Source organism: Zonotrichia albicollis, chromosome 1 (assembly GCF_047830755.1).
Source record: "Zonotrichia albicollis isolate bZonAlb1 chromosome 1, bZonAlb1.hap1, whole genome shotgun sequence".
NCBI classification, from domain to species: Eukaryota; Metazoa; Chordata; class Aves; order Passeriformes; family Passerellidae; genus Zonotrichia; species Zonotrichia albicollis.
In genome coordinates, this window is record NC_133819.1 from 151,936,284 (window position 1) to 151,955,220 (window position 18,937).

Sequence of the window (18,937 nt, forward strand, 5' to 3'; positions counted from 1 at the left end):
GGAAAGTGGACAAGCACTTTTAAAAGTTGTAGGAAGCTGGTTTTCCTTAGTAGCCTTCAAAAATTCAAACTCCTCTGGCTTCAAATTTTCTCCAAGCAGAGCACCATGATGACCAAACCTTCTGAACAGAAGTCATGAAAACAAAAATCAAAATTATTTATTTTCTTTAAAAAAAAGAAAAAAAGCAGATATGGCAGTAAAAAATGAAGCAACCATGGCCAAGATTAACACCATCAGAGGAGGCTTTCAGAGTTGTTTTCCATGCTGTGGGTGTGAAAATTCCAGAAATTCCAGAAAATCCTTAATAGGCACCACATCATGCCACTGTCCCAGGTTCTCACCTTGCACAATAAATCAGTTCCAGTGCAGGCCACTGACTTCAGCAATATCGAATCACACCACAGAGAAACCCAGGATGCCGACACAGATGGAAAATGATGTGTGATAAATATTCATAACCAACCACTGGGATTTCTCCTGAGCTTTGACCAGACCAGTAGAATCCTGGACTTGACTGGGAAAAACAGTGATCATTATTTCCAACCCAGAGAAGCTGCCACAATCACCTAACACCTCTCAAGAGCTTCCCAGGGATCTTTATAGCCCATGTCTGCCTCAAAAATGTAAATAAATATCCAAGGATTTAGCAACGTGAAGAAGCTGAGCATCACATTCCATGAACACCTTCCTATATCTGGAAAGTAATTTTTCTCTCCCCCATCTCTTTCTCATCTTACAAATATATTTCCCAAGATTCCTCACTCAGCCAAAGCACTGCTCCATGCACAGACTTTTATGCAAATTATTTTGTTTATTTTTATGATGTATGCAAATGAAGTCTTTACTCTGAACATTCTTTATGGTGCTATAAACATAAGAACAGATCTTGAATTAGCCCTTTTCATTGTTAGAGTGGCATTAAAACCAGCTGAGGGATTCAGAGGCTTAAATGTGTAAGCAGTTGGGTATAAAACAACTTTTATATCTTGTAAAAATTAAGGGTCTGGGCTGAGGTATTTGAGCATTAAACAGGATCTTTTTAGAGATCCTGTTTAAAAAATACTTTTTTTTCAGAGCTAAATGGAGATCAAGACAAGAAACCAGTGAGTAAAGCAACCTGTGGTTTAACAACCTCTTTCCTTTTAGTATTCCTTTTCCTATATTAACTGGTGAACTTCTAATGGGACCCAAAGATGGCAATTCCAGCAGGAACTGAATAAAAAGGATGATGCTCTATCACTTTTTTGCTGCCTTATACCCTCCATTCTCTGCATTTTCACATTGTACTAAATAGCCCACAGTACTCTAAAAATAGGTTTACTTGGCAAAATACCTCATCAGAAAAGCTCCAGTTTTACACAGCTGGGACAAAATGAGGTGCAGAGGTAGGGAGGAATCAGAAATAGGGAAGATGAGGAAGATCAGAGGCCAAGGACTCTGATGAATAACAGGAATAACAGGAGTAACAGGAGCAGATGAGGGAAGATCAGAGGCCAAGGACTGCTGGGCAGCTCTGAGGCAAACACTTGACTTTGCCTCTAATTGTGTGTAACTCTGGCTGCTGCGCAAATACATTTCCCTCCTTAATCTGACTGCCCTCTCAATGGGAAAAAAAAAGGAAACCATATCCCAGCCTTTTCCCACAGAGAAGGATATAAATTCCTGCCATTGGGATGGTGGAGGACAAAAAGTCAGTTAGGAGAACACTCCCACATTGCAGGTGATCAAGATAAATATTTTTGCCTGCAGATATTCCACACTTAACAAATGGCTCTGGTGAATGAAGGGAAAAGGTGTAGGAGATGTTGGACTTGCACAGTTATTCCCCATGGTTAAACAAAATCTCTAAATTTATAGAAATGAATAAATATTTTCTCTTACTCTACTGATTTACAGGAGAATGTTGAAATGTAAAGGTTATTTCATTCAAAACTTCCCCTCTTTTAAAAGAGCCAAAAGAACACTGTTGATTTCTGTCCCATGGCAGGGGGTTGGAACTGGGGGATGTTTAAGATCCTTTCCAACACAAACCATTCTGTGATTCTATGGTTCCATGATATTTCTATAATATCAGCATTCTGAAATCTGCTAACACTGGAAAACAAGAAATTCACTGCTCTGATTTTCTTGAGGAAACCCAAGGCTATCATATTTTTGTATCTCTGTATTTTGATAACACAATACAAAAAACAAAAAAAACCCACCACCTAACATATGTAGCAAGCAGTAGAAGAGACAAAGGGAATTTACTTCTATAAACTTTGTTCTCAAATTGTTTGAGTATCCAGGGAGGCTCTGTGAAGACAAAATTCATAGTTGTGCCTAGGATTTAACTGCACATGCCAGCTGGGATAAAACTGATGCTGTGGGAACAGGTTTAACACAGAGTAAGAGGGAAGGTATAGAGAAGGCTGGATGATGGAAAAGATCTGAAGAGCTTAAGTGTTTAAGTATGAAAATATCCACATTGACACGGTGCCAGTGGCTCCCTGTGCCACTTGCAAGAAGTAAATACAACCCAAAGCTCCTGTGAGCAGAACTGATCTCCCTGCCAGGTGCACGGTTGGCAGGAACGCGCCTCTGTGCGTTGATAAAGTCACTTTGAGTACAGTGAATACAGTGTGAGCACAGGCTTCTGCACACAGCAATTCCAGACCTTTCTAGAATGCCCAGATTGTCATCTCTGCTCCCATCGGACCATGGAATTCTTGGGAACCTTGGCTTTCTTTGCAGCAGCCCACAATGCTGAACAGAACTCAGCACGCTCCTGCTCATCTTCCCAAAAAACATCTTTTGCATGGGCAACACTGGAAGTTTATGAAGAATAATTTAGTCTTGACTGCATAACCAGTTCCTGCCTCCAACTTCCCTAACCCAGAAGAAGAAATTAACGAATCTTTTCTCACAGAGTGGTTGTTTCTGAGGCCAGTCCCAGACTAGGTCCCTTTGCAAGGTCCTGTTCATATTCTCATTCTTGGAGCCCAAGATGCCTCCACTGTGCTCACACCACATCTACCCTGCACTGCCTACAGCACAGGACAGAAATCCAAAGGCACTGAAGAGGGAAAAACTCAAAGATCTTCTGGAAAGAGTCTCATGGAGGAAATAGAGGCTCAAGGAAGTTGATGAGTATTCAGGAAATACCTCTTCCAAGTTCCCGAGAGCTGCCACCCCAGTGAATAAGAAGTTAGATTAGAAAATGCTGTTTTATTGCTGGAGAATAAAAACTCAGTGAGACAAAACATCTTCTAAATTATTTTTTTATGTCAAGAACTGACCTGAACTCAGATCCAAATTATTTTTGTAGTGAAAAGGAGACTTCCTTCCCTGGACCTCCACCTCCTCTACAATGAAAACAAAACAAACCAAAGCAATTCAGCCTAAGGTTTCTTTACAGCCAGACAAAAGTTACTCTGGAAAATAAGTGAAGAGTTTGCCTGCTGAGCTATATCTCTGAGCTTGCAGTACAGATGCCTGCAGTAACCTCTGTGGGACTCTCAATTCTTCCATTCAGAGTCCAAATATGGATATTTCCATGAATATATTTGCCACATCCACAATGGCAGTTGCAAAAGAAAAGAAAATCCTATTGTGCAGAAAGCATGGAAGTGAGAATAACAGTGGAAGTGGCACCATTATAGCATTTAATGAGATGCCCTCACCTGGAATATTGTGCTCAAGTTTCACTGTACTGCCTCAAAATTGAAATTAAATTAAATGAAATGAAGTGCCATGAAATAAAACACAGTAGGTAGAAGGAGAGGAGGAGGCTGGAAGAGGTAAAAAAAGTGATCAGAAGCTTAGGAGAAGAGAAGAGGAAGAAGAAGAGAAGAGGAAGAAGAAGAGAAGAGAAGAGAAGAGAAGAGAAGAGAAGAGAAGAGAAGAGAAGAGAAGAGAAGAGAAGAGAAGAGAAGAGAAGAGAAGAGAAGAGAAGAGAAGAGAAGAGAAGAGAAGAGAAGAGAAGAGAAGAGAAGAGAAGAGAAGAGAAGAGAAGAGAATTTCATTCACACAGGAGAATTGTGATTGGCACAAGGAAAGCCAGGAAAGTGAGAGAGGGAAAAGAGAGAAAGGATAGGGGGAAAGGAATCTGGGAAAACTAAGACAGCACAGCCCTGTGAGAATAGGAGAGGAGACAGGACAGAAGAGATAAGCATTTTGTGTCATAGATTACTGAGTAGATTTCCTGAATTTCAACTTATGCTTTTGTTTTGTGAAGCTTTAAAAACACCTGCATCTTAAATAAGCAGGTGAGACAGAGGGAAGTTGTTTTACAAGCATGAATTCTTCTTGTAAGAAAAGACAAACGAAATTAATGAAATAAAGTTAATTTAATTAAGTGAGATTAGCAGCAAGGAAGAGAAGCATCTGTCTCATGGCCATGGCTACATGATTCACATATATGTGAAATGAAGTTTTATTACAAATGATAATAATACAGCACCATGAGGCACATAATTAACTCTTCCAGCCACAAAAAATTCCAGATTTCCTAATAGGTCTCCATAAAAATCAGAAAAAAACTGTCTTCCTAAGCCATCCAACCAAGTTTTATCCTTTGCTGGTGCAGCTTTTTACAGCATTTCAAGAGTTTAAATCAAGACCTCACACAGTGCAGATCATCCCATCCCAAAACAGCCCTTGAAAGGCGTCAGCCAGGATCTACAGAAAGCTGCTGGGTACAGAGGGCAAGGAAACCTGCTGTAGAGGATTTTGGGGGGTTTTGAGTAATTCCTGGGCTTTGCAGAAGACCATCTGATCAGAAGTGAACACCTTACCCTTAACACACATAGAATTATAAGGCTTTGGGGCTGGGAGCATATATGGGATGTAGAAAAGCAGGCTCTTTTTTCCTTCTAGTGTTTCCATGTTCCCACTGCTCAGCATGCTCTGATCATGTTGGGATCACCCCTTGCAAAGAGGTTAGGCTTAAATCTTGCCTTCAAACCCTTTTCCCCAAGCTGGGCTCAGTGGCAATGAAGCTGGAACTGGGAGAAAGGCACTGGGAGTTGAATTAACTCTTCTGTCACAGGATTATCTCCTGTTTATATTTACACTGCTGCAAAATGTCTGCTCTGGGACTCTGACTACAAAGGGCAGAGCAGCTTTATCTACCTCATCCTGGATTGGCTCCTCTGGGATGGATCAGGTCTAACTGAGATGCCTTCACAGCTCCAAGATATGGGATCACAGAATCTTTAAGGCTGGAAAAGGCCTCCAAGATCATAAAGGTCAACCATTACCCCAACTCTGTCATGTCTGCCATTGAAATCAGTCCCCAAACACCACATCTACAGGTGTTTTGAACACTCCAAAGAAGGGTGATCCCACCACTTCCATGGGAAGCCTGTTCCAATGCCTGACCACCCTTTTGGGGAAGAAATTTTTCCTGATATCCAATCCAAACATCCCCTAGTGCAACTCATTACCTGGGAGAAGAGATTGATCCCACCTGGCTCCTGTCAGGTGGTTTAGGAGTGAGAAAGTCCCCCCTGAGCCTCCTCTTCTCCAGGCCGAGCCCCACAGCTCCCTCAGCTTCTCCTCATCAGCCTTGTGCTCCAGCCCCTTCCCCAGCTCCATTGTCCTGCCCTGCACATGTCCAGCACCTAAAAGTCTTTGTTGTTGTTGCTGTGAGGGGCCCAAAACCAATCCCAGGTTTCAAGGTGGGGCTTCACCAGTGCCAAGTACAGTGGGAAACAATTATCAAATTTTATATTTAGGTATTTTGATATTTTGGGGTTTTTTTTTTTCATGTCAAAGCTGCCTGAAACACTTGAAATCTTCACTGCTACCCACCACAGCTGGGTTTTATTACATGATTGTATGAGGATATTGGAGACTCACAGTGAAGTGAAGTGTTGGAGTGCTCTGGATGGGGCAAGAAGCTAAACCTGGTGTGTTTCCATTCCCACAAAGGGGATTCATCCCAAAATCATCCAGGTTTCACTTTGGTGTAGACTATTTGGTTCACACACACACACACAAAAAAAAAATGAACCCAGGGAATTAATATTTATGTAATGTGGATGATCAGGGGACCAGGGTGTGGGAGTTATTTGATAGTGTAGATGCATCTTCTGCTGTAGCCCTTGTTTATTCCTCCATCCTTTATCTCATACTGATTTTTACAACTTAAGGTTCCTGAAGCAGGAACAAATTTTCCCCATGGATTTGGGTAATGCCTGGTATGGGAGGTCTGCAATCTCAGCTAAAAATTACTGTCATATCAATACCAACATTCCATCTTCTAGATGGAAGAATCTCACAGGACTTTATAATTTTAAGTGATTTACATAGGCTGGGGTTGCTCTGTCTGCTCCTGAAATGCTGCAGTCTCTGGGGGAGAAGGTTTTGGCCTATAAAGAATATACAGACTATGCATTGGGGAATTGGGATTGAGTAGTGATCTCTCTCTCTCCCTCTCTCTCAGAAACTTGTTCCTCAACTGCTTGCACTTAAAGGAATTTAAAATGCAGCCCATAAAATAGATGTTAAGTAAGGAAACCAGCAGTCTGCAGAATAGGTTGTACACATTCTACAAAAAGCTATTGAGAGAGAAATATTGTCATAAATTGTGTAAAGCACAGTGTGTAAAGTCAGAAGCACGGTTCTGACAGAAATTACAACAGCAGTTCGAAGACAAGTCATTCTGGGCCTTGTACCATGCTGAAAAGGTTTTACAAACCCTTGCTTGATGGGGCTGGCAGCAGCAGGTCCTGGTGTTTTCCTCTGCCACAACCATTCCCTGGAGATGAACCCCTGTGGGGAGAAACTCTTGCACAGAGAGTTTCTGTGGGCTGCCCATCCCTGGAAGTGTTCAAGGCCAGGCTGGAGGAAGCTTTGAACAATCTGGGAGGTATCCCTGCTCATGGTGAAGAGTTATAACTGAATAAACTTTAAGGTCCTTTCCAACCCACTCTGAGATTCTATGATTCCGTGAAATTTGGCCCAGGTTGAACAATCTGAGCATCAATATTGTGCCCACTGATTACAAAGAATTGTTAGAGCACTTTTTGGCCTCACTCCTCACAGGTTGCTCAGGTTTGGATTTGAAACCTCTAACTCCCTGCCCTGCCTCCACCAACTTCATGGCTGCTTGTTTTTAGGATTTTAGAGCACCTGGCAGGAGTTCGAGCATCCATCCCTTCCTAAGGACACAGTAGTTGACATAAATCCTCACCAGATGGTTGGGTTTAGACCATTTTGAGCATCAAAGCAGGACTTCCATGGCTTTCAATACACATGTTTTGCACACACAGGTAAAGATGAATTAATAAAACACCTGGCTTCAACTGGCTTGAAAATTTACCAGCTCAGCCTCAAACTTGATTTGCTTCCCTATGCTGTATTGATGATAAGGGAAAAATATGTAGAGTAATTTGCAGTTAAAAGGTAGGGAGCTTAGCAAGCTCAGAGCTTCCTGAATACAGAGAGAATTGATTTTTCCCAGAAATAGCTGATGGGGAATTTCTCTGCCATTTATACAGCTCTAGTGCCAGATGACTGCTCCTAGCTTGACACAGGAAATCTGCTAAGGAAGGGACGAATGGGAGTATGACAAAATAGAGCCCTGCTGTTCTTCCAGCAGTGTCAGCATCTCTCTGTGAGTGCAGCAAACATCATTTTAGGATTCATCCCCATGTTTCCTGACACTGCCCATACTGCTGGGTTCACTCCCAGACCACAAGCAACCCTTCCCACTGGTGAGATTCCAGGTGATTGTTTGGATTTGTCTGCCCTGTACAGAAAGTAGGGGATGGGCATCAAACTGGGAATTGTTTCCTAAAGGATGTAAGAAAAATAAACACAGAAAAGTGTTTGGGGAGGGTTTCATACCCAGGAAAGGTCATGTTGACTCAGGAGTTTCTGACAGATCCTAGAATGTCACCTTCCCTGAGTTATGGACTCAGTGAGCTATTTTTGGAAGCCAGAAGCAAACAATGAATCTAAGACAAATGAAAATGGATTTTTCTTCTGATTTTGAGTCAAGAGAAAGCCACTTACAAATAAAACCTAATTAAATAAATAAATACATAAATAATTTTGCAGTCACCTAATTTTTAGTCACCAAAATTCTTGAGTGGCTTTTCCTCATGAGGACAAACTGGATCTGCTGGGAAGGAAGGCTGCTAGGAAGCTTTCTTGCCCTTTGTATGAGTAATTTTTTACCCTGAATTACCACCCAAACACCATTTGCATTTTTCCATACTTCTCATTCACATCTTTTTTTTTGTTTTGTTTTTCCTTTAGCTGTCAGATCAATACAGAGAATTCAGAAGCTGGCAAAAAAAATGCATGTGCAAGAAGGATTCTGAATCATAATGTATAAGACATGTGTTTGCCCCCTGAGCAGCAGACAGTGAGGATATAATTGGCAGGTTTTTTTCTTCTTCATGCACTCTAACTTTGCCAAGAGCAAGCTGACAGGGAAGCTGAGAGAACAGCAGAAGCTTCTCAGGTTTCAGAGGGAATGATGGCCTGCAGCTTAGCCCCAGCTTACAGAGAGCAGCTAAGTGGAATGTTAGTTAAATGTGGAAGGCCAGAGTGGTCCAGAATTCCTCTTCCTTGGCACTGCTGTAGGGAACTAAATGTGAGTTTCTCCTTGCCTTTGAACTGTGACTGCACAGATCTGAGACCCACAGGAGAGTGAGCAGTGGAATTCCTCTGGCAGGGATAGCTGGGGAATGCACAGGATGAGGAAATCATTCAGGGCCAGTGTCAGAACCAGAGAATCATAAAATGGCTCAGGTTGGAAGGATCATCCTGTTCTGACTCCCTGCCATAGACAGGGACACCTTCCACTATCCCAGGTTGCTCCAAACCCCATCCAGCTTGTTCTTGAACACTTTCAGGGATGGGGCAGCCACAGCTTCTCTGGGCATCCTGTGCCAGACCCTCCCCACCCTCACAGGGAGGAATTTCTTCCTAATATCCAATTTAAACCTACCCTTTGTCAGTTTGAAGTCATTTACCTTTGTTCCCTCCATCCCTTGTCCCAAGTCCCTCTCCACCTCTCTTGGAGCCTCTTTAGGGACTGGAAGGGGCTCTGAGGCCTCACTGGAGCCTTCTCTTCTCCAGGCTGAACAACCTCATTTCCCTCAGCCTATCCCCATAGAAGAAATGCTCCAGTCCTCTTACAAGGCATGGCACGTAGCCAGACAATTTAGTAATTAGCCCTGTAACCTTCCTAATGTAATTCCCCAACACAGGAATCAGTGCTGTGACAATGGATGACAGGACAGTGGAGGAGGACATCCATGGATAAACATCCATCACATCCTTTTATCTCCTGTGCTAAGCTCAAAATTCTCCTAACATATCCCATGAGCATGGAAAAATCAGTCAGATCCTGTATGACACCCTGCTCTAGGGTTTAACCCATAAATTCCTCATATTTCTGCACATTAATGATATTTTCCACAGAGGAACTGGATCTGATTGTCTGATGTCAGGAGAAAATGTTCCAACTCTATAAAAGTCACTACTGGTTCTGAAAGCCTGGAAGGAGCAATGTCCCTCTCAAAAAGTAAAGCTGTGAAGTCTTACAGCTGCTCTGTGGCTTGGGAGGCTTGGACAAGGCTGTTTGTTCCAACAAAACCAAGTTCAAACCCCACGAGAGTTGTTTTGACAATTGTGTTTCATTTTGGGTGTGTGTGTGTTTTTACACCACCCATGGCTGGTTCAGACCAGGACACCAAAGGCTGAGGAAGAGGATGACCAACCTCTGAATAAAACAGGAGAATCAACATCAGGGAGGGAGACAAGCTACGTAAAAACAACTGAAAAAGTTGTCACAAGGACAAATTTTTATTAACTAGCCACAAAGACACAGAGACTAAAAATTAGAAGCCTGTCAACATAAGAGTTGTGAAGCTCTGGAACAGCCAGAGTGGGAAGTGATGTGGGAAGGAACAAACTGATAGGTACCAAGATAGAAACTGATGCATTTATATTCCTAAATAATGAATAAATAATGCTGGTTGCATGCACTAAGTATCAACCAGCTCTCCTCTCCCTGTTAGCACACAAACTTCGGGGACTCAAGGACAGTTCCAGTTTTAAATTGCTGTATTTTCCAGTTTTTGTCTCCTCCAGAGAATCAATAAATAAATACTCACATAAATTATAAATCTGAGCTGGAGACAACAGAACAAAAACAATGAAAGCACCTAGGAAAAAATCAGAGAATGAACCATCCTCCAACCCCAGAAGAATTAGGAGCTGGGCTGCAAAGAAAGCCACCAAGCACAGGGACTGCATGTCCCTGAAGCCCTGGCTGTGAATGTTTCATCTGTCCTTACAACTTAGAACTGAGAACATTTAACAAACTACACAGTGCTCACAGATCAGACCCAGTGACATGTGACTGACATGTGAGAGATATTTGGTTCTGTTGGGAAAACACTGAGAAATTGAGATTCTTTCTTCCTGCTTTTTACTTCAGAAGAAAGGCTTTAAAAACCAATCTAGGCAAGCTCCGCACAAAGGAATTTTCTTAGAAGAAGACTGACCCACTTAGGTTTATTTTTAATAGATCTGGATGACCTGAGATATTTCAGAGACTGGAAAAATAAAAGTAAATAGCACAAACCTGTTTTACTCTGTAAGTGGTGTAATGAGAGAAATACTGCTGGAAACCTGCTGTCTTTCAGGAAAAAAAAAAAGGCAAAAGAAAAGAAAAACTAAACAGTGTGCGGGAAAAATTAGCAAATATTATTTTAAAGCTGAAGGAAAATCTTAAAGGAGTCAAAGAGATAAATTGATTTCTTAGGATAGCTTTCTCTTTTATACAAAAAAATGAGAAAGGTCAAGGCATGGGCCTGGGACTGTGACAGAATATTGTGCCACACTGGATATTAGGGCATCTGGAGCTGAATTCAGGCCCTGCTTTCTTATCTGTGTTTACTTGTAAAATTCAGCTGGGTGAGTACTGAGATGTACTGGTTTGGTCCAAATAACAACAACTTGATCCTGCAGCATCACCTTCACCCTGGCTGTATCCAAAGTTTCTGTGTCCTGTTAAAGACATTGATGCCAAAAATTTTCTACCATTCTTAGACTTCAGAAAACAAACAAAACAAGATCAGTGAGTTGTCCAAAATACAGAGAACTGACAATAATTACAGAGACCCAAACTGGTTTTTTTTTATTTTCTTCTGATAATGGGAATGCAAATCACCCACTTGGTGGTTCTTAGAAGCATAAAATGACAGACTCAAAATTGGAATAGACCTTTAAGATAATGAAGCCCAACCATCAACCCACCACCACCACCATGTTCACCAATAAACTGTGTCCTCCAGTGCCATATCCAAGTTGTTTTTGAACATTTCCAGGGAAAGTGATTCCACAACTTCCATGGGCGGCCTGGTTCAGTGATTTATAGCCCTTGCCATAAAGAAATTTCTCCTAATATCTAACTCAAACTTCTCCAGTGCAACTTGAAGCCATTTCCTCATGTCCTGTCATTTGTAACTTGGGAGAAGAGCCTGACCCTCAGCTGGCTATGACCTTATTTCATGCATTTGTAGTGAGCAATAGGGTCTCCCCTCAGCCTCCTTTTCTGCAGTAGAGGCTAGTAACTTTCTTTCTAAGATTTTATTCCTCTAAACTTTCTTCCTAAGATTTTATTCCTCAGGTTGCAAGCACAGAACAAAATCCATGTCTCAAGAAAAACCTGGCAGTGTTTGTTTCTCCAGCAAAATGCAGCAGTACAGTCATTGATGGTCAAAATTAGTGGAGAAGTGGGAAGAAAAGAGCCATAAAGTTCCTTCCCAGTGATGGGGAAGTGGCAGATAACTGAATTACCTGATAGGAGGCTGTGGTGAGGTGGGGATAGGGATCTTCTTCCAGGCAACTTGTTGTAGGAAAAGGGAAACAGCTTCAGGTTGCACCAAGGGAGGTTCAGGTCAAATATATAGAAAAAATTTCTTTGTTGAAAGAGAGAGTGGGGAAGGATTGGAACAGGCTCTCCAAGGAGGTGCTGGAGTCACCGCACCTATAAATTTTCTAGAAAGGAGAAGACATGGAACTTTGGGGTATGGTTTGGTGGTGTGGTGGTCTTTGGTCAAGATTGGACTTGATGATTTTGGAGGTGTTTTCTAACCTCAGTGATTCTGTGATTCTGCCACAGCTTCCAGATCCCATCACTGGCTCCTTACTGATTCCTGCTGTGACTGATACAATATTTGTGGCAAAACTGGTCTCCAAATGCAAAGAAATTCTCCTTCAAATATCCTCTCTCCCTCCTTTAGAGGGGGATGATAAACACACTTCAGTCTTTACCTTTCACACCTGTGTTTCATTGCTAAAATTGCAGCTGGTCCTGTAGAGGTTCCCTTTGTTTCAGAGTAATTATGCATTGTACACAACAGCAGAAAGAAAAAAATTTAAAAAGGCAAGAGGAGGCTGCAAGAGAAACTCTGCCACATTTATTATCATTTCATGGGATCCTAACCAAAAAAAGAGACTTCACAAAGCTATTAATTTGCTCAATTATGGCTGATAGATGTTAGCTCTTTCATTCCTGGGAATCCATCTCTTTCCTCAAAGCTTGTCAACGAGTCCCTGAGTGACACTACAACCTTCACCAGCGACACATCTCAGGGCTTCATTATGGAAGATTTTTATATTGTTCAGTGATTTGTGTGTCAGTAGGTGCTGCACACTCACAAATCTGCATGCAGAGACAAGAGAAAGAAAGACAATGTGACAGTTTGGTTTCTTCAGCATTTTATGCCGTGTAATAATGGAGTGTGTTGTTCAATCTTCATAAAAAAGAGAGATTTGGTAACACAGCCTGTCCTCAGCAACTCAGCCCAATCAGATCCAAAGTGCTCATTAGCTGATGTACCCCATGACAAACTGCCTACCCAAACCTACCATGATATGCAGAACCTCTCATACCAATTGCACCCACGAAATAGTCTCAAGTTAAATAAGATCATTACAGCTAAATTATAAGCGAGGGAAGGAGAAATTAACAAGCAGGAGATGGGGAGAGATGAGCTGTTTTCAACTTCTGTTTGAAATGAGTCAGAACAAAGGGACACGAGGATAAAGTCAGAGCTGAAATAGCCCAGGAAATGCCTGCTGATAAGGGAAAAGGGCACAGTTGTGGCAGAGGCTGGTGTGCCTCTGTGGTGGGTTTTATAACACAGAAGGGCCATTTTAAATTGGAAGGTGTCATGAATGAGGGAGTTAAATATCTAAGACAGGAGAGTGTGGACTTTGCCTTTTAAATATGTAGAAAGTGGCAACAGCATCTGTGCTTACCCTTGATGAACTGCAATAGCAAATGATGCTGATAGTGGTAATGCAGACCAGAGGAGAACTAATTGAATTCAATTTATTATTATTACTCTCTATTTTTCTGTGTTCCATGCTGATTATTACATATCTGTTTCATAACCAGGCTCCTCCTGCTGTGCTGCTTCCTAAGTTGCTCTGAAAAGCATTTGGAGTTTCCAGCATGCAGCAGGTAAAGCCACTTTGTTTGGGGTAAACATTTTAGATTGGAAATTAAATGCTGATTCCTGCCAACAGAAATCTAACAGTCCACAGGGAACTTCCCAAATCCTAAATGAATGCAGAAATTAGAAGAAAACAAATTTTAAAGTCTCTATCTGGGCCACGCAGCTGAGGAAAAGGTGAGTTTGTGTTGCAAAGGAGGTGTTTTTGTTTTTATTGCAATAAAAAATAATTTTGTATTGTTTTTATTGCAAAGGAGGAGGTTTTGGAGGGTGTTTGATGGGTGATCTCATACTGGGAGAGGTTGAAGCCTGTCCTACAGAGATCCCAACAGATTCTATCAGTCCTCAGAGCAGGAATCAGTGAGGTCCTGGAGCATTACACAGCACACAGGAAGGGCCAGGAGGAGAAACTGCCTACCCTTTGTGCAAATTTCGTAATGCAGACAGTAATAGTGAAGTTGGAAGAAAAATAGTATGAACCATAAATTTACATGGGAAGAAAATTGCTACAGTACACCTGGATAGTTCACTGTCACACTTAGCTTTTATTTTTCCTTCCTTTCTTTTTTTTTTTTTTTTAATTCTGTTCAGCAAAATTCTTATATGAAGGAGAAAAACTCCACGGGATTCAGTAAATCTGCTCCACTTTATCCAACCTAGGATTCAGTCTGACTTTCTGCTATGACCTACCATTATCTTTCTACTTCGCTACTTTTTATTACCTGATTCATTCCCTGTAGACACCAACACAGAAGTTCTCGAGGAAGGAGGTGAGTGTGATTTATGCAGCAAATCAATGCATGGTTCACAGAAGGGGTGGGATTAATTTAATTTGACTTAAAGGATCTGATAGGGGTGTCCCACCTGAGTCTCTTGTCTCCCATTGAAGACACTGGAGGTACAGAAAATGCAGTAAATGAAGTTCAGTGTGAGTCATCTGGCCAAATGTGGGTGCCTATTTTGGGATGGGAAATCACACCCTGAGCTCCATTGACTCTGCTGACTCACCCTCCATTGACTGTGAGCAGAATCCAGGGCGATTTGCCCAGATCCTGACACCCACACTGCAGACAATCACAGCTGATGAGACAGCTCCCACCAAACCTGCTCCAGGTGAAGAACACAACCTGCAAGGTGCCAGGTGAAGGGACAGAGAGATAAAAGTGGTCCTTCCATAGGGGACAGGGTGTGGGACAGGGAGTTTTGTTGGCTTGAGAATGAAAGGGAATGGGTGGGAAAGATGTAGCTGTTAAATATTTCTGCAATATGCTGATCATTGAGAGGCTGATTTTCAGAACTGCTGAAAACAATGGGAGCTCAGCACTTCCTAAAATCAGGCTCTTGATGCTTACACTGAATGGAATCTTTAATATTTAAAGGGATAAAAGGGTCTGGGGGATGGGCTTGCAGGAAAGTGAATGAGCTTCCTCCTCAGATGCTTTGCAAAGCCCTTTCATCATTATTAATAATAATGATGAAATTCTGTTCTAAGGAACACTACAGCTGGAGCATGACGTGGCAAGGAAGATTACAGAAGGTTGGGCAGACTGGCTGCTGTGCTCCAAAGGCTGATCCAAAGATTAATAAAGTCTAAAAGAAAACATCTACTGGAGTGACAGAACAGAGGTTTTATGTGGTTGGAAAGAGGTTCTCAGTGGTCCCTCTCTGTCAAGGCACTGGGGCTCATTGTCCCTTCAGAGTGAAGCTGTGTCACTTGGCTGAGATGATATAAAAACACATCTCTCAAGAAATGTGAGCTTGCTCTTTAACTCCTGTCCCTCCTCACCCACCCAAAGTGCCAGAGTGTGCCAGCTCCAGTCCTGGACTGAGAACTGCAGCTCCTTTCTGCTTTTGAGGAGTTTCCCTGCTAGGTGAATAACCTGAACTGGTTCTCCACAGCGCTGGGCAGACACCAGAGCCAGCGCAAAGCAAGGTGAAGCATGAGATTTTGGGAAAAGGGAAATGTGTCCTCACCCTTTTACAGATGGTCACATGAAGCTACACCCTGCTGTGCTTTGCTGGAAGCAGGATGGAGTGGGAGAGTTGTTCTCTTCTGACATGTCTCAAATAAAAGAGAAACCAATGTCAAGTTGTGCCGGGGATGTTTAGATTATTTTTATTTCTTTTTTTCCACTGAAAGAGGGATTATGCATTGGAATAAGCTGCTGAGGGAGGTGGTGGAGTCACTGCCTCTAAAGGATTCAAGAGGTGTCAGGATGTGGCACTTGGGGATGTGGTTTAGGGCTGATCATAATGGTGCTGCACTGATGGACGGACTCAGTGACCTTGAAGGTTTCTTCCAACCTTGATCATTCTGTGGTGTGCACATGCTCTGAAAGAATTCATGAAATCCCCACGTGGTGCTGGGAAAAACAATAAATTTCTTTCTGGTTTATTACTTTCCTTGTCAAAAACCCACCTGGATTATTTTCCCAGCATGGTTTTTAGTGTGATCAAAGTGCAACTCATGCAGCATAATAGGGATGAGGCCACTTTGCCACTTAATTGCTTATTTCAGTGGCCAAGAATACACAGGAGCCCTGGTAAATCCCATTTCCAAAGAGAGAAAGCAACTCCTGGGCTTCAGTTTCACCATCAGAAAGATAATAATGCTTCTAGAAATCAGAAATAAAATAGTGATGGTTAATAAAGGTGCAGAGAGAGCTGAGCTACCCCAGGGACGTTTTGCTTGTCTTGGCAAGGATGGCAACCTGTAAGTGGATGCTGACAGAGTTATTCTTACCCCATGAGACTGGATGGATGTTGTGTCACAGGAAGAGTGGGTTTGAAATATTTCATGATGCCAGAGATGTTTGAATCAGTTGGGTCTTGAAGATTTTGCAGGAAACCAGCTAAAGCAAACTGAGTCATTAGTGATTATGTTCAAGAGTTTGTGGAAGATTCAGAAGTACCAGAGGACTGAAGAGGGACAAATATAGAACCTGCCTGCAAAAAGCAGAGTTGATGACTGAGAAATTACAGACTGCTAGGCCTAACTTCAATTTGTGGGCAGATGCTAGAAGAAATTATTAAGCAATCATCTGCACATACTGAGAAGATAATCACCTTCTTAAAGACAAATAAATAAAATGCAAATGTACTATAAGAAATAATTCCAAAAAACCTAATTTAAATTCTCACTTAGAAAAACCCAGATGAGAGAAAGATGGCAAAATAAGATGCTACATGAGCCTAGAAAAAGTTTTCAACAGCAAGGTTAGGAAGAACCAATTGCAGTGAGGAAGGGATAATTGGCAAATCACTTTAGAAGAGTAATTGTCAGAAGCTTCTTAGCATCAGAATAGAAGGGGATCTTAAATGAGATATCTTGGTGATGTTTTAGACCTGCTTCTATTTCAAATACAACCACTGACTTGTTTCAGTAAAAAAATATATATATATAACTAAATGCTTGTGAATGTCAGCAGGGTGGGGTATATGTAGGAACATTTCAGTGAATAGAGGTGGAATCTAAAATGGTCTTGAAAAAATGGAGAGATGTGAATTTAGGAGGAAAAAAATTAATTTGCAGACATACAATATGTTATGCCAAGGACTAAGAAGTTAAATCACAGAACCATAAAATGGTTTGGGGCAATGACCATTCAGTTCCAATCTCCTGCATGGGCAGGGACAACTTCCACCAGACCAGGTTACTCCAAGACCCATCCCACGTGGCACTGAATACTTTCAGGGATGGGGTATCCACATCTTCACAGCTCTTCCGGGCAAAAAGCACAAATGTGAAAATGTTTGGCAAGATATCAGACACAATTCTGGTGCTGAAAGGGGATCTTGAACTCCCTATAAAGCAGCAGTGTGATGTTGTACAGAAGAGCAGAACTCCTTTGGGAATTCTTGATGGAACATTATCAGTCAGGCAGAGCAGAATTTTCAGGGATCTCAGTGCCAGCAGGGTCAAGAGCTGCAGCTGACTGTGGACTCTGCACTTCACAAATTGTGGATATCACCAGGTAATAGTCCTGGTGGTGGAGCAACAAAAATTACAAAAGGGTTTGAACATTTGTTATATCAGGAGAGATTGGGTAAATAACCCTTTTCTGTTACAGCTACTGCAAACACTTCTCTGCTTCTCAGACAGTTCTCTGATTCCCAGAGCAAAGCAATGCTCAGACTCCACACTTGATGTTTTGACCATCCTGACTTCTTCTTTAAAGACCTTCCTCAGAACAATCAGGCAAAATTCCTTCTTGTTGCTCTCTAAGGTCTGCATTTGTTGCTTTTCCACACTCATCTTCCAGTGCCTCACTGAATTTTGGATCCCCTCTGCTCTGTTCCTCAAAGGATGAGACTCCCTTCTGCCCAGCTGACACCCTCATCCCTTCAGGGGAATTCCTCTTCTGTGTTTGCTGTTGGCCTGACTGAAAAGCTTCTTAACTTGAGGAATGAAAATCAACCATCTTAATTAGACCTACATTTACCAAGCAAATCCTTCTCAGACCTTCTCAGTTAAAAGAAAATTAATAATTACTGTCTTCTGCAGGGCCAGGAGTTGGGCTTTGATGATCCTAATGGGCTTCTTCCAGTTCAGGATATTTATATGATTCTGTGATACTCCAGTAGATGATTTGATACTTCAATTTGATATTTCAGAGGCCCAAGCCCTAATTTAGGTACCTCAATGAAATGCATAAAGTCAAAGGCTGTAACTCCAGCCCAAAATGTCCTGCCTTAAGTCATCCATGTGGAATTCATCCTTCAATGGAAACTTCAAAAAAGGTTTTGTTTATGTTTTTTGTTTTTTGGTTTTTTTTTTTTTTGCAAGGATGCTTGTAAGAAATCTAGCATGTCGTCATATGTATCAACATTTTCCCCAACTCTTTTAGAAAAAAGAAAAAAAATATAGACTGTTCCTACCCTAACATCAGTGTTTTTTAATTTAAATAATAGGACCTTCTCCAGTAAGGGAGTTTTCAAGAACTGACATCTCACAAGCACTATAGAAATATTTAATAAGTAATACATTTCAAAAATTCCCATTTCTCCCTTATCTTCAGTGTTCTTGTCCACATAATATATCAACTGTCTTCTATTTCCATTCTTCCTCCCTCTAAAAGCTTATTTTTCCTTACAAACCCAGAATACATGCAATTTGACATGTATTTCCAATATTTCCAGAATAACCACTCCAAGTCACTGTAAACCCAACCCTTTAAGATAACCCCCTGCTAATCAACCACGAGCTTCCTTATTTCAGAAAAGACTCCAAAAGAACCCCACAATAATATTTAAGGAAATGTATTTTCAACCCAAAATTTTGAACTAAGTCCAGTGAAAAGACATTAAGTGCAGGCAACACCTCTTCCTATGTGAACTTTTCATCTTCAAGAAAAAATGTAGCATTGTTTACAGGGAGAAGTCAGGTTTCCAGCCCAACTCTGCAAATGATTTACTGTCCAGTCTCTTGGTTAATTCAGTTATAAACTCTGCTTATTTCCTGCCGTGTA

At 41.6% G+C, this 18,937-nt stretch overlaps 1 protein-coding gene across 10 annotated transcripts in view; it reads right to left on the reverse strand.

The window, feature by feature from the left end:
* TSNARE1 (t-SNARE domain containing 1) overlaps positions 1–18,937 on the reverse strand; it is a 469,084-nt gene that overhangs the window by 111,958 nt on the left and 338,189 nt on the right. The gene's annotated exons all lie outside the window — the stretch shown is intronic.